The sequence below is a fragment of the Neofelis nebulosa genome, chromosome 1, assembly GCF_028018385.1.
Source record: "Neofelis nebulosa isolate mNeoNeb1 chromosome 1, mNeoNeb1.pri, whole genome shotgun sequence".
Taxonomy (NCBI): Eukaryota; Metazoa; Chordata; class Mammalia; order Carnivora; family Felidae; genus Neofelis; species Neofelis nebulosa.
Window position 1 is genome coordinate 79,373,043 of NC_080782.1, and position 16,938 is coordinate 79,389,980.

Here is a 16,938-nt window from a genome sequence, read left to right on the forward strand (position 1 = left end):
ACATATTAGATGTGTACAATTTGCATGTATATGAAACCTTAGCCAAAAGGGTGTGGATACAGAAAGAGTAGGCATACTAATAATGTCCATGAATCTCTGACTAGAAGCCCTGAATCCTGCTCTTTTGGGAGCTCTTATACTGGATTCAATCTACAGTGAAGGCCTAGGCATCTGCTAGGGAGAAAAAGCAACTAATGGACCTTCACAGACATCCCTTATGGCCTTTATTCTGTATTCTTTCTTTTTGGGAGAAATGGAGTGGTGGAGGCATGCAGAGTAAGTCTTGTTTTGTTAAATGACTACTCTATGTCATTGCCAAGCCACTATGTACAGACAAGAGAGGGGTGATTTATTTCTTGGGTCTCTTCTGCCTTGCAGAGTTTTGCTGATTTCCTCCTCCTTGGACTGGAGCTGCTCTTCTGTGCCTGCATGCTTTCTTGGTTTGAGATCCATGGGCCTCAGTCTGGTCAGCCAGGAGCTTCTTGTGGGCCTTTTCTGCCTTCAGCTTGTGGGTGTGTTCATGATAATCTGCTGGTTTCTGAACACATTTCCTCCTTATCTTCAGATACAAACTGTGCTGCAGGTAGTGATCAATCTTACATTCACATTACAGGCATATGTCCTTTCACTGTGCTTTGCTTTTTTGGTTTCAAAGATACAGTGCTTTTTTAGATTGAAGGTCTGTGGCCACCCTGCACCTGAGCAAGTCTATTGGAGCCATTTTTCCAACAGCATATTCTTACTTTGAGTCTCTGTGTCACATTTTGTTGATTCTCACAGTATTTCAGACTTTTTCATTATTACATTTGTTATGGAAATCTGTGATTAGTGATTACAACTTGCTGAAAACTCTAATTATGGTTAGCATCTTTTTTTTTTTTTAATTTTTTTTTTTAACGTTTATTTATTTTTGAGACAGGGAGAGACAGAGCATGAACGGGGAAGGGTCAGAGAGAGAGGGAGACACAGAACCTGAAATAGGCTCCAGGCTCTGAGCTGTCAGCACAGAGCCCGACGCGGGGCTCGAACTCACAGAGTGCGAGATCGTGACCTGAGCCGAAGTCGGCGGCTTAACCGACTGAGCCACCCAGGCGCCCCTATGGTTAGCATCTTTTAGCCATGAAATATTTAATTAAAATATGTACTTTTTGAGAGACATAATGCTAATGCATACATAACAGACTGCAGTATAGTGTATGTCTTCAAAGCAGCAAAATTCTATCCTTTACACCCAGATAACCTTTGCAGGCATTCTAGCGCTGGCATAAACATTTGCTTACCTATGACCATATATGCCTGCCTTTCTAGTGGGCCAAGGTATTTTTTCTTCATTGAGACTGAAATGGATAGTCACAAACTTGCAGATGATCAGCCCATCTTCTATCATCATCTGAATCTGCTGCTGGAGTTGGCATTCACAATTTTATTGGTCTTACTTGGATTACCCATTAATAAACTAAACGTACCACGATTCACTTAGACATCCCTTGTGTTGGTTAATTTTCTGTGTCAATTTGGCTGGACAACAATGACTAGATATTTTGTCAAACATTAGTCTGTATATGGGGTGGCTGGGTGGCTCAGTCGGTTAAGCGTCCGACTTCAGCTCAGGTCACAATCTCGCGGTCCGTGAGTTCGAGCCCTGCGTCGGGCTCTGGGCTGATGGCTCAGACCCTGGAGCCTGCTTCCAATTCTGTGTCTCCCTCTCTCTCTGCCCCTCCCCCGTTCATGCTCTGTCTCTCTCTGTCTCAAAAATAAACGTTTAAAAAAAAAAACAATTAAAAAAAAAACATTAGTCTATATATTTTTGTTAAATTTCCTTGGATGAGATTAACATTTAAATCTGCAAATTTGGGGTACCTGGGTGGCTCAGTTGGTTGAGCATCTGACTCCTGATTTTGGCTCAGTTCGTGATCCCAGGATCATGGGATCAAGCCCCATGTCAGGCTCCACACTGAGCGTGGAGCCTAAGATTCTCTCACTCTCCCTCTGCCCCTCCCCCACTCATGCTCACTCTCAAAAAAAAAAAAAAAACTGCCAATTTTGAGTAAAGGAGATTATCCTCTATAATGTGGGTGTGCCTCACCTCATCAGCTGAAGGCCTTACTAGAATAAAGACTGACCTCCTTGAAGCAAGAGAAATTCAGCTAAAAGACTGTCTTTGTTCTTTAATTGAAAGCCCGATGGACTACCCCATCAGATGTTGTCCTCATGTATCCTAAACAACTATATAAATCATTTCTTTAATCAATCCCTCTCCCTTTCTCTTTGCTGTCTCTGTCATTCTCTCTCTCTCTCTCTCTCTCTCTCTCTATATATATATATATATATATACATACATGATTTCTATATTATAAATATGTATGTGTATGTATATAATATGCAAAATATATGTATTATAGTATAGACATATTTTACATATGTACATAATATATAATTATATAAATATATACATGTAACATATTATATATTACATAAATATATTACAATATATTAACATATTAACATATAATTATATATTGTATATAATAATACATTCTGTTATCTACATATATGTATGCATATGTATCCATCCTGTTTGTTATGTTTCTCTGGAGTACCTTGACTAATACAACCTTCTTCAAGAACCACCAGGCCTCTCTCTGCCTCAAATGTTTTGCTCTCCTTTGCATACAAAACTAAAGCAACATAGTTCTACCTCATTTATTAACACTAATGAGAACTGCTAGCTATCTGAGTGGTTTTACTCAAGGGCCCAGTTGTAGTCATGACCAGACATTACAAGACGGCTAGCCAAGGTCAGAGGCACGTTTTTTTCCATGGACTAGGGTTCTCTATTCAAAGCTAAATGACCCCTGCCATCATTTACCACATAATGCAACCATTTAAGCTAACTATCCATCCTATGAAACCTAGGTCTTCTGCATCTCACTGAGCCTCAGAAGGTAATGATCACACGAATCTTTTCTAGACTGGTTTTTGTGGAAGTAGCTGAAATGAACTGACTTACAAAATTGTACCACATATACCTCATGAAATCAGATCCCTCCACCTCCCAACTACCAGGCAGAAGCACATCCATTATCTATAATATGTATGCTTTAATGCTTAAACAAAGATAAAGTAATATAATAGCCTATCTTCCTCTAGCTTCAGACTAAAGATTTTATCTCCCTCAATAACGTGTTCTAATTAAATGAATTTTATCTCTCTGCTTTAAGAAGATCTTTTTGCTTAAATCTTTGATCATGTATTTTTGTGTTCTTTTTTGAAGCTCATCTCAATGACACTATTCTTTAATCTTCAAATCCCTTGCTTTAAAATGCTCCACCTTACTGATTAGATTCCAAAGTTTCTTTCACACCATCAGTGAAATGTATCCCAGTAGGTAGCAGTCAAATAGACAAGATCATTCAAGCATTTCTCAATTAGTTAAGGAACTTTTGATGCATCTCATTTATCGTTCTCAGTGAACAAAACATCTTCGAAATATTTTCTTCGGGTCAAAGGGCACATTTAGCATAATAGCTAGCCAAATTTTTATATAATTAGATCATATGGGGATTTAGGCCTTCTATTACTTTAGTTGTATATGATATGAGTAGTGCTTGCTAAATCATGACCCACTGAGAAAGGAAAATAATTGAGAAAGTGACCTTGGCACATTAGAAAAGGAAGCATGGAGACTTTTGACAGTATAAAATAATACAATTACTAGTGGGCTAAAGTTCAGTTGAAAGCAGCTATAGCCTTATTTAATAAAAAGAAGGGGGATAGCAGATTGCCTTTTTACATTATTGGAGAAAGTATTTACGTTTCATTATGTGGCACATTCTATTTTGAATGACTTTTGTAAACATAAAAAAATAATTATGTGACATTCTTTGTGTTTTGAACTATGTATTTGGAAGCTATGTTTTCCATGATTATCAACATGTATTTTTTAGAAAACATATAAAGTCATCACGTAAACCACAATACCAGTCATGGGTGTGAGACAAAATAAAATAGAAACATTTTGGAAGGTTACATTTAATGTAACTTCCGATCACACAGTAAATTTAGTACAAATATGTATGAGTGGAGTTAGATATATCTAAGTTAAAATTTCTGTTCCTTTATTTACCAACTGGATGATCTTGACCAAAATATTTACTTCTCTGTGCTAGTCTTCTAATATACAAAATGGGGCCAATAGTCTTGGACATTTATAAAGATTGAATGGGAACAGTTTAGTGGCTGGCATGCAGTAAGTACTAGTAAATTTAAAGACACTGTATTAGTAATTTCTGAGAATACGAATTAGACTGGAATTAATTGGAATTAGACTGGATTTGTAGGAGTCCTTTAGGTCAAACAACCCTGGAAGAATGTTCTGAAGTATGTGGTGAAACCCAGGAAAAGAAACCAGGAGGGTTCTTGTTCTTTCCTGTGACTCGTTTCATCTTTCCATCCCCATCTTCAAAGATAACTTCTGATTTTTTTTTATTTTTTAATTTTTTTGATATGAAATTTATTGTCAAATTGGTTTCCATACAACACCCAGTGCTCATCCCAACAGGTGCCCTCCTCGATGCCCATTATCCACCCTCCCTTCCCTCCCAACCCCCATCAAAATTCCTCTTTTTGAGAAAATCAAATTTTGCATAATCATCTGTTTCAAACATTTCATTGAGATTTTTGTGAGAGTGCATATAAAAGCGTGTTCATATTGCAAAAATTCTTACGAAGCCTCAGCAGTTCAGTTTTGTGCTCCTTACCCAGTTAGAGATTCACTAGTGCCTATAGATACAGTATTTGAAAGATGGTTCTGCAGACAACTGACGCTAACAACTGTCACCAGAGTAGCTCTTGCCCTACACGCTAGCCAGCTCTGCACAGAGACTGGGCAAGAAGCAATCCTAGAAGATTATTTCCTTTTTCATCATCACATATTCATTCTTTACTATCTTTTGTCTAGTCATTTCCATAGAAGAATATGCCATTTGAAACAAATGTTCTGATTAAATTTGCATTGGGAAAATTTGATTAAACCATGAGACAAAGACTATGGTGACTTGTTTCTATATTTTCCTTCTTTCATTTATCAAAAACTCACACAGATACAAAGATCCAGAAAGAACATGATATTTCTCTACTACACAGTCACTAAGAAAACTTAAAGCTTTTTAAATCATTACACAGAATAAACTTCAATATTTATTATACATAATATATATATATATATATATATATATATATATATATATATATATGGAATTAGAAATCTCTTTCTACTGTGAACTAGTATTTATATTTAAGAACACTTTGTTGGGCAAATGTGAAATACTACACAATTACAAGCCTCCTATAAAAAAATAAATACTCCTAGATTACCCAGCAAGTAGAAAAACAAAGTGTTTATTTTATATGAGTAGACAAAAAGATAAAAATAATGGCATATTATTAATTATATTCTATATTTTTAAATTTGGGAAATTTTTAATTATTGAAGCATTACTTGTGCTTCATTTCATTTTATTAACAGATAACATTTCTGATGAGTTGGAGCATGAGCTATTATTATGAAGCTATTAACCCCCAAAAGGATTATTAAACACCAACAAAGCAAAGGCAAAGAGCTATTCTAAGATTCCAGTTTGAATCTAAAAACTAAGGCTTTCAGGGACAAAGTGAGACTTTGGTTCAAAATTCCATCATGTCATCCATTCTTTAGTGACAGCTGTTTACAAAACAGATACTAAATGAACCTGCCTGAAGGACCGTAAGTGAGTTGAGAGTCAAACACACTCAACTTATATCCAAAGCCAATGCTCAGGGTATGACACATGTCCTTGGGTACTGAGCATTTATCTGTTACCTGAAATTCTGTTTGCTGAAGTTAACTGGTTGAAACATGCTAAGCTCTTTCATTTCTAGCAGGAAACATCATTTTAGTAAATCCTGTGTCTGCATTGCACATTGATTTTAGCTAGCTAAAAATCCATTTGGAATTCTATATCCTAAGCAGAGTAATCTCAGTTCGCATAACAGGGAAAAAAAATGCTCTGAAGACATTTGAATACTGCAAAATAACTCCCCTTTCCATCTAACCTAATCCAAAGCGTCCACGATTCCCAGAATGGATTTAACGATGCCTAGATTGCATTGTACCATCTCTGTCGTCACTGCTGGATGCGTCCGGTCCCAACTGAGATTTGTAGAAATGAAACCAAAGCATGGTTTATGGTATGAAAATCATAAAAAAGCTCAGAACCTATAACATAACCAATGAAGTGAGAGCCTATAACTGTTAATCATACCTTCTGCCAGGAATCTGTTCCTTTGCTTTGTTCTGATTTTTGCTCTCTCGGCTCACTTTCTGTTACTGTCTTTTACTTTCACCCTTTCCTTTTTTTTTCTTTTCTTGAAACTTTTTAAGTCACTACCACTCTTTCCCTTTGCAGGTATGTAGTTTCTACCTTTTAGTTTCTGATTCCTTTTACCTTTAACGCCTCCTCCATCTCTTTTTTTCTTTTTTCTATGAGTAACTTTGTACAATGATTCCCCAATTCAATTCCAGGCTTCTGTCCATTTCTTTGTCTGACCCTCATTAGCTAATAAGCCATATATTTTTTTTTTCAATTTCCAACATATGAATCTGACATCATGGTGAAGCAAGTATTAGAGGGATTAGAGAAACTAAGAGACCTGCAGCCTAGTTTAGGCTATGACTTTCTGGATGAAAATGGAGAAATTACTTATATCAGAAAACTGAGATTAGAAATAGCTTTCCTTCTTACTATATTAACATGAAAAATAATTAAAGTTACCATTTCTATTTACAATAGAAAGTTATTCCTGCTTTTCAGGAAACCCCATTCTACTTCTAACAACTCCCCTGTAGATTGAAAGTGGGTGTGTTCTATCTCTATTTGTGTCTATGCGAAAGAGAACAAGTGAGTGGCCATGAACATTGCCATTTCACACAACAGGGATCTGGACTGCACATGCAAACATACCTACTTCCTTCTGTCTTATAACAGACAAGCTACCTGTATGAGTAGTAAAATTTACAAACATTTAGAATTTATAATTATATATAATTATAATTTTAAAATATAAAATTTATAATTACTACTACTGTTACTAAGAATACTATATTGGAGCTGGAGTGGCTCAGTCAGTTAAGCATCTGACTCCTGATTAGGGCTTAGATCATGATCTCTGGGTTCATGGGGTCAAGCCCCACGTCAGACTCTGCACTGACAGTGCAGAGCCTGCTTGGGACTCTCTCTCTCCCTCTCTCTCTACCCCTCCCATATTTGTGTACTCTCTCCCTATCTCTCAAAATAAATAAACAAACATAAAAAAAAAGAATACTATATTGGACTTGAGACACAATCACCAAAATTTTGCTTGCATTATTTCTCTTAACTTAGATAACAACCTTAGAGGGGGCATCTAGCTTCATTCTCCAATTTATACATTATAAAACTGAGGCTTCAAGATTCTGAATAATTTTTCTAATCTACCTGGAAAACTACGTCTGACTCTAAATTTGAAGATATTAGCTATTAGGATTTACTCTCTCTTCAGAAAATTGCTATACACACACACACACACACACACACACACATACACACACACAAGCACTATAGTATATCTAAAATATTACAAATAAATCTCAACAATTTCAAAAGAAATTTTCTTCTGCCTGAGCTCATGGATAGAAAAATGAGGTTTCTAGACAGTTAAATGAGGTAAGTGTTCTACATGTTATGTTTAAGTGAGCAATTTCCTAGGAATCTGATATTGGATCAGTAAATGAAAGCTTTTTGGATTATATCAGTAAACAGGCCCATGCATTTGCAACATCATGTCTTCTTTTCCATTTATCACTAAAATAACATATAAAATGTACATGGCAGTATTCTCATTCCAAGTTGGTAAAGTGATCTCAAGTGCAGCAAGTTTATCTCCTCATGAGCTTGCAATTATCCCTTTGAATTTTTATTGATGGACTATAAAACTTTTAATTTAAATAACATTAGCTTGAAAAAAATAATAAGTAACATTCACTTGTACAGTTTATAATTTTATATCTATATATGTGTATCACAGCTTTCGAATGTTTTATCAAAGCTTTAGTTGAACTGATTCTAGCCTTTAAAAATGATAAAATCGATGCAGAACAATTAAATGACCTGTGTGCAACTCCTCTAATGATCTTGGTATTTGACAAAAACTGTTGCAACTAAATGCTGCATGCAGAAATGCTTTTTACTTTCTGACTTCCGTAAGGACGATTTTTTGTAAAAACTAAATTGATTACCGGGCACCTGGGTGGTTCAGAGGATTGGGCATCCAGCTTCAGCTCAGGTCATGATCTCACAATTTCTGAGTTCGAGCCCCGTATCAGCCTCTGTGCTAACAGCTCTGAGCCTGGAGCCTGTTTGGGATTCTGTGTCTTCCTCTCTCTGCCCATCCCCCATTTACTCACTCTCTCTCTCTCTCTCTCTCTCAAAAATAAATAAACATAAAAAAAATAAAAAAGAACTAAATTGATTCCAGAATAACTTATTAAAGTTTTGAAGGGTTTTTTTTTCTAATTCCAAATTGAACTTATGAACTTATGCATGCAGCCTGTAGTCACTATTGACCTGACTTTCATAGCAAAGAAACTATAAGGAGAATATGAGTAAAAGATAAACAATGACTTGCATGTGGTGTTTTGGTTTTTTTGTTTTTTTGACAATTATGTATTAAGTCTCTTTTGTGGTTATTCTTTGCTTTTATTCTATTTTTAATTTTAACTACCTGGCTATTAAAATCATCTTCCTACTAGAAATCTAATCTCTATCAGAGGTGATATCTGATACTGTTTTCCAAGAATTCCCAGTATTTTCTTTCAAATAGTTTTAATCATTATTTTGCAGTTTCTTGATTAAAATTCAAAAAAAGCATTATCTGACTTAGAAAATATTTGAATAGATTTAGTTTAAAAAATATATGAAGCCTGATTTTTTATAAATATTGATAAGATGGAGACTGCCTTAGGACTCAGGTAAAACTGATAATTTGGGGTTTTTTTATAATTTTTTTAAGTTTTTATTTGAGAGAGAGATAAAGAGCAAGCAGGGCAGGGACAGAGAGAGAGGGAAACAGAATCCCAAGTACGCCCTGTACTGCCAGCACAGAGCCTGATGTGGGGCTCAAACTCATGAACTGTGAGATCATGACCCCAGCTGAAGTCAAGAGTCAGACGCTTAACTGACTGAGCCACCCACATGCCCCAAAACTGTTAATTTTGTTTGTCATGCTTTTTAAAGTACTTCTTCACAGCACAATGAAATATTTTTTTTTAATAAAATAAGAAAACTGCAAAGGGCGTAAAATTGTCACTGTTTTCAGAGAAATTATCTTATACATAGCAAACCTGAAAGAATCAACTAAGAGACTGGAAGAGTTTGGTATGAGGACTTCACACAAAAAACAGCTATTAGAAAACATATGACAGGGGTGCCAGAATGACTCAGTAGGTTAAAAGTTGGGCTTCAGTTCATGTCATGATCTCACAGTTCGTGGGTTCAAGCCCACATCGGGTTCTGTGCTGACAGCTGGGAGCCTGGAGCCTGCTTTGGATTCTGTGTCTCCCTCTCTCTCTGCCCCTACCCTGCTCAAACATGCATGTGCTTGCTCCTTCTCTCTCAAAAATAAATAAACATAAGTTTTTTTTTAAAAAGAAAAGATATGACAAATTTCATATACAAAAGTAATATTAAATACCTGTTAGTGAAATTCAGAAATGTCTACTTTAAAGAAAAATTTTGAAGACTTGAATAAATGCAAGAATTTCTGGTATAGAAAGACTCAATGTTGTCTATGACAACTGAATTTCCCAAAAATTAACCCACAAATTATAAGTTTTTAAGTCAAAATGTTTTCATCAAAACATAACAGACAATTTGATATTTAATCTGAAAGATGTCAGCAAATTAGCCAATAAAGGCCTGAGAAAAGTATACCATTTAAGAGGAATTAGCCTTAATTAGTAATAAAAAAGATGACCGAGTTAAAGTAAGGAGAATAATGTGGCGTAACACCCAGAATTGATAGAACAGTGGACTAAAATAGAAAACTCTAACACACACAGGACATCTAGAATTTCTTGTAGATAAAGATGTTGATTAACTCAGAAAAAGAAAGTAGATCTCAAAAAGCTTGTAGAGAGAATTGTGAAGGGAAGTAAAGTTGGATCTCCACTCCAATTCTTATTTAAAAATATTTTTAAGAAAGCATTGTTGTGAAGTAATGTCAAAATACTAGCAGAAAAAAAAACTGTAGCTGTAAAAAATAATTTTGGAGTCAAGAATTACCATCTAGAAGACACAGATCTCAAAGTGACAAAAGAAAGTTCTAATACTTTTACTTCAGCAAAGTTCCATGTTATATGGGGTTTATGTCCTAGAGACTGCCCTTCATTCAGCCAGTCAGTCATTGGATAAATATTATGGGGCACAGAATGTGTTCCAAGTACATTTCTAAGCATATGAAATATGGCAATGAACAGATTAGACAAAATCTTCTGTTCATGCTGTTTCTCAAGGAGTAGAAATAAAAAAGTAAGTGGACAGATCATGTCAGATGGTAATAAATGCTATGAAAGAAAATTAAGCAGGAAAAGAATGGTAGTAAAAACTTTTGAATAAATGAAGGAGAATGCAAGTATACAGTATTATCAAAAGTGTGAAGAAAAACATATTTCCATGTATCACCCGTGAGATTATTCACTGGTACAATCTTATAAAAAAATTTTCAATGTTTATTTATTTTTGGCAGAGAGAGAGAGAGAGAGCATGAGTTGGGGAGGGGCAGAGAGAGTGGAAGACACAGAATCCGAAGCAGTCTCTAGGCTCTGAGCTGTCAGCACAGAGCCTGACATAGGGTCAAACCCACAAACTGAGAGATCATGCCCTTAGCCAAAGCCCAACACTCAACGAGCTGAGCCACCCAGGCGCCCTGGTACAATCTTTTTAAAGAGGAATTTAACCATATGCAAAACATGCAAACTCTTGAATCATTAATTTTAATTTGAAGAATTTACTTAACAAATGTATATGGACATAACTCATATATGTATACAAGTTTACTTTAACAGCATTGATTGTGTAGGGGGAGGGGCAGACCTATAAAGAACTTTATTGTTTCTCAGTAGTCAGTTAGTTAAATAAAGAATGAGCCACCCACAGAAAGCACTCCTATATACATCCGCTAAAGAGAATAAAGTAGATTTGTCGTGATAATCTGGAAAACTCCTTTAAAATATAAAGCAAACAGCAAAACAGTTTGTATTTATTATCCTACTGGTATAAAACAAGATGTGTCTATGTGTTTGCGTATATGTCTGAAAAAATTCTGAAAACGATATACAACATTAATTCTGGGGAGGAGGATGGATGTTGTAAGAATGAGATAGACTCATTTTTCTTTGTTCTGCTTAAAATTTGTACTATGTGCCTTGTTATTTTCATAGGAATAAAAAATTTAAGCAGTGAGGCAAATATTGTTTATTTTGTGCACAAAAGTTGAAATGCCCTCATGACAATATTGCATTAGATTAGTGATCAAAATAAACATTCATTTTGTCCTATGAGAATGGCTGGTACAAATAAATTATGCCAACAAATTCTCTACGGGTTCTAAATTATATTGGCTGGATGACTACAGCAATCACATTAAAAGCATAATTAGCAAATTGCTAACTCAAACTGCTTTAAAAAAAAAAAGACAATGACAGACTACATCACAAACTGTCTTAGTCTGTTTTGGCTGCTGTAACAAACTATTATACACTGGGTGGCATATAAAAAACAGAAATTTGTGTCTGCCAGTTCTAGAGTCTGGGAAATTTAATATCAAGGCATCAGCAGATTTAGTGTTTCGTGAAGTGCCCTCATTTGCGAGGTCTCCAACCTCATGACCTAATCATCTCACCTCCAAATAGCATCATACAAGACTTTAGGATTTCAAAGAAATCTGAGGGAGAGGAGAACACAAACTTTCAGTCTATAACACACTGGTACCATCTTTAATTTATATAACAGTTTTAGGACAGTTATACAACTTACAGAACAGCTATAGGACACTGATGCCTAACATGGTTGCATGTCCAGGAAATAACTTTATCTAGTATTTGTTTATGAATCTATCACATTATTATTTTCTTTAGAGATTGTTATTCACTCATGACTCACCAATCAGGAGCTACTATGTTTCTCATGTGCTCCAAATTTTGTAGGTCTACTGTTGGGTAGATTTTCACCATCAAACTCTATTCCTACAGCTATTATGAAATCTTACTCTGGTAGTAGCTGTTGTGGTGCTGGAAAAGCAAATCTCCTAAAATGACAGTGGTTCACTATATATTGTAATGTACACAGACACAGAAAACACATGTTCTAAAATTGTCTTGACAAAATGTATTATTTTTCCAGGGCTGTACAAGCTGATGAATAATGAGGAACTTAAGTGACTTAGAATTCAACAGAACTGACACTCTTCTCCCCTAGTAATGTGACACTGCAATAGCTTATTTTACTGGAGGTGGCAATAAAGGCTGCATGACATACATATATACATAAATAAATAGACTCTATGACAAAGCAACAACTATTTTTTTTAACACAGAGTCTAACCAGTTTCTGTTAAAGCAACATAAATTCTGTGTGTTCTCCTTATTTATTCAGGAGACCTCATGAGAAGCAATTACTTAAATTTGGAGGAATGCTATAGAAAGAAGCTTATCTAATAATTTGAAGATGCCCATAAAAATTCCTAGGTTAAAAAAAGTAAAAAGTATGTATGGGATTTTAACATCTTATGAATGAGTCTTATTTCAAGTTAATTTTTTTGATATGAAATTTTTACCCAGACTGATCCATCATTTCTACAGAATTGCTCAACAAGCATATGAAGAATGATCATTGCCATGAACTGAAACATTCCTTCTTGATAAAAAACAAAACAGCAATATGTGAATTCACTATAAAAAAATTCCAAATAATTAAAACAGAGGTACAAACAATAGCCTCGCATATGTCAGGAAATCTGCCCACAAAGTAAATTATGCTTGATGTAAAAATGGAACTATCTTTTGCATAATTTTTTATACTTGTGTAGAATATAAAAAGTAATTTTGATAAATTCTGGTAGTTATGTATAGACTTGCCTTCGATGACATTTGTCAGGTGCTACTTCTTTCCCAGAACTATCCCCTTTTCTCAGATTTGTAAATGTATCCTGTGCTTCTTCATCGATGTGTATCTCTGTTGCTTATATACTGAAATTTTCTTAATAATAATTTTCTTACTGAAAATCATTTAGATACCATGATACAATGAGATATACAGGGTGCTGTACCCACACCTTTTAACATGATGCATGCTGGAGCCAAGAATCCTAGAAAAGAGCAAAATCTTCATCTGCAAAAGCCTTTTCCACAAACAGCTTGTAGGGTAGTTACCTGGGAAACCCCAGAGACAATGCAAGAATGTGATCATCTCAAGCAAGGTCTAAGCAGATGTTCTAAGATGTATTCTAGGGAATACAATCTGACTAAAAGAGCAGAATTAGGGTTGCCTATGTGACTCAGTCAGTTATGTGTCCAACCCTTGGTTTCAGCTCAGGTCATGATCTTCCAGTTTTTCAGGTGAGCCCCGTGTCAGGTCATCTCTGCATTGACAGTCCAGAGCCTGCTTGGGATTCTCCCTCTGCCCTACTCTGCTCATGCTCTTTCTCTTCCTTTCTCTCTAAAAATAACTAAATAATTTTTTTAACTTAAAAAAAAGGAATAGAATTAGGTAAACAGTCAGTCTCCAATATCTAGTAATCTTGGCCTTTATACAGTAGGTCATCAGCCTGTCATCAGAGGTACAAGATGTAGTAACCCACTCCTCCCAAGAAGGAAACTTACTGGCATTCAGGAGAGTCTAAGTTTATCAAAAAAGTACAATGCAATCCAGCAAAAACAGTCAGGGCTGATTGGAAAGTGAGGTATTTATCTAGCTAACTGAAAAGACTTCATATAAGTTTTGAGGCTATGTACCACCTGTAACTTTTCAGCTCAGCAGAACCAACACGGAAAGAGAAGAATTGCTATAACTGAGGCTATGACAGGCCCGAGAGCACACAAAACTTATCAGGCACCAGATCTGGTTAGAAGCACAACGGGCTCCCCAGTCCTATCACAGGGTGGAGCAGTCAGTGCAGATCTACCTTCTGCTCTGAGAGGGTTGCAGTCTGGATCCAGGTTAGGCCCACTTACTGACACTGCCTTGGGAACCTGGGAAAGAAGCTGGAAAAGGCAAGGCTTCAGGAGGTGAAGAAATTGCTTGAAGAGTCAAGTCCAAGCTCTTCCATCTAGCATTCATGGTCTGACAAAATGTGGCTTCAACTCATCGTTTTAAAATTATCTTATGAGAATCAATTTTCCCACCTTATAATCTAACTAAATACAGTTTGTGGCATACATTAGGCCTTAGTGTCTTCAGTGTTTTCTGGTATGTTTCCATGTCTAGAATGTCTTCCCACATCTCCCATCCTCTGAGCCATGTATTTAGATAAATCTATTATGGAAGGCCTTGCTCAAAATTACCCACCCTTGTCACAGAACTTGAACTGCACACCACTTTGGAGAAAAATCTCTTCTTTAGTCTCTATGACACATCACCTCCTGCCTTGTGTAATACAAAAAAAAAAAAAATCTACATTTCTTGTCCCCTTTTCAAGTCTATTGCATTTAGAGGCAAACATTTTTAATTATCATTAAATTATTTGTATATTCCCCATGGTGCTTCACAAAAAGAATTTTAATAAATGGTTGTTATTATTTTTCAACCTTATACTATCAAGAAGCCAGTCATATTTAAACCAGTCTGATACAGATAACACATTCTGAGCAATTCATTTCTGAGCTTAATTCTGGAATGCAGTATTATTTTAATAATATATAACATGAATACCAAAAGGAAGAACATACTAACTCCTGTGTCTTGAAAAGACTCAATAACCCTGCTAAGATTTTCAATTTTACTTGAATGCTGAGTTGGAATATTAACCATGTACTAACTACACAACATTTTATTTTATTTCATATTTTATTTTAGTAGGCTTCAAACCCAGCATGGAGCCCAATGAGGAACTTGAACTCATGACCCTGAGCTGAAGACCTGAGCTGAGGTCAAGAGTCAGACACTTAACCGTCTGACCCACTCAGGCACCCCCACTATACAACATTTTACTTCAGGATCATCTCAGCCCTTTTCGGTTGCCATTGCATTAATGTTTCCATTGGCAAATACCAAGAGTCGCTTGTGGTTAAGTAATTGAGGAATAGATTTAATACGGCAGTTGAATTTAAGAGCCATGTCTGAGCAAATCAATATTCACAGAAAATAGAGAGACAGGTGCACTTATCTGGAGTCATTGCACAGAAAACAAAATCCTCCTTCTGTTTTAGGGAATTCCATCAGAACAAAGAATACTCCTTCAAGATGCAGAAAATGTTACCAGTCCTCAGAGATTAGTTGAAGAGACATCATAAAGGGTGGTAAATTCCAGATTTCTTTTTACTGCTTATTTTTCTACATCTATTTGCCATGTTTTTGTGAATTTTGATTTTCTTTTAAGTGCTTATTTTTCTCAGTGGAGAACAGATCTTCCTGGGCCTTTAAAAATGATTTAATTCTTAATACCAAAAGATCAGCAGTCTTGAGCAGTTCTGCAACACAAACCATAGCATATGGGTCAAGATTGAAAGTACTGCAGTGAGAAATCAAAATTCTAGAGAGACACTATTTGGCATGGAGGAATGCTATAAAATGAAGATCACTGTAAATGATGAGTTCTCAACTGTCCATTTCACTCTCTCAGGTATGGGTTGTTCCTTTTAGAAATAAAAGGATGTTTTGGCAAGCAAACAATAAGAAATCTGTGACTTTACAGTGGTAATAAATTGAAACTTATATTGTTAATATCCAGATTTAACAGCTAGGACAGTAATGGGAATTTCCTCCTCACCTTGGAATACACTTTAAATGAAAATGTAGAAGGTCATTTGGGATACATAAATTCTAGGAGGTCACGCATATTGACTAAAGAACATCAGTCTGAACCACAGGCAGACTGCCTTGGTCATGTGAGAATTGAAGCCACCTGAACATCTTTAAAACAGCAGACCAATTCCCAGTCTTAAATAACTTCCAAGGCAATTCCTGGTCAACACACATAAAAAAGAACAGGATGTGGATGTACCATGGATGTATTATTCAGCAGCACTGTGGATAAGAGAGTGTTATTTAAGAATCAATGCATCGGGGCGCCTGGGTGGCGCAGTCGGTTAAGCGTCCGACTTCAGCCAGGTCACGATCTCGCGGTCCGTGAGTTCGAGCCCCGCGTCAGGCTCTGGGCTGATGGCTCAGAGCCTGGAGCCTGTTTCCAATTCTGTGTCTCCCTCTCTCTGGCCCTCCCCCATTCATGCTATGTCTCTCTCTGTCCCAAAAATAAAAAAATAAAAAACGTTGAAAAAAAAAATTTAAAAAAAAAAAAAAAAGAATCAATGCATGCATCACTACAGGGTGGAAAAGGGTCTGACTTTTTCAGAAATAATTCCAGCTGGTAATTTTATAACTTTTTCAGAAGGAAGAAAATTAAAAAAAAAAAACTTTCAAAAAAGGAAATTGTTATTACATTGTGAAACACAAATACTGAATTTATTAGTGGGCACAATTGATTACTACCCAAAGAATATTTTGTCACTGTAAACTGAAAATGTTCCAGTTTAGGAACTAAATTTACTATTGTACAGAAGCCATACACATGTAAAGATTATATACCTCTAGTCTCTTGGTGATTTTTTTTTTTTTTTAATTTTTTTTTCTTTTTTTTTTTTTTTTTTTT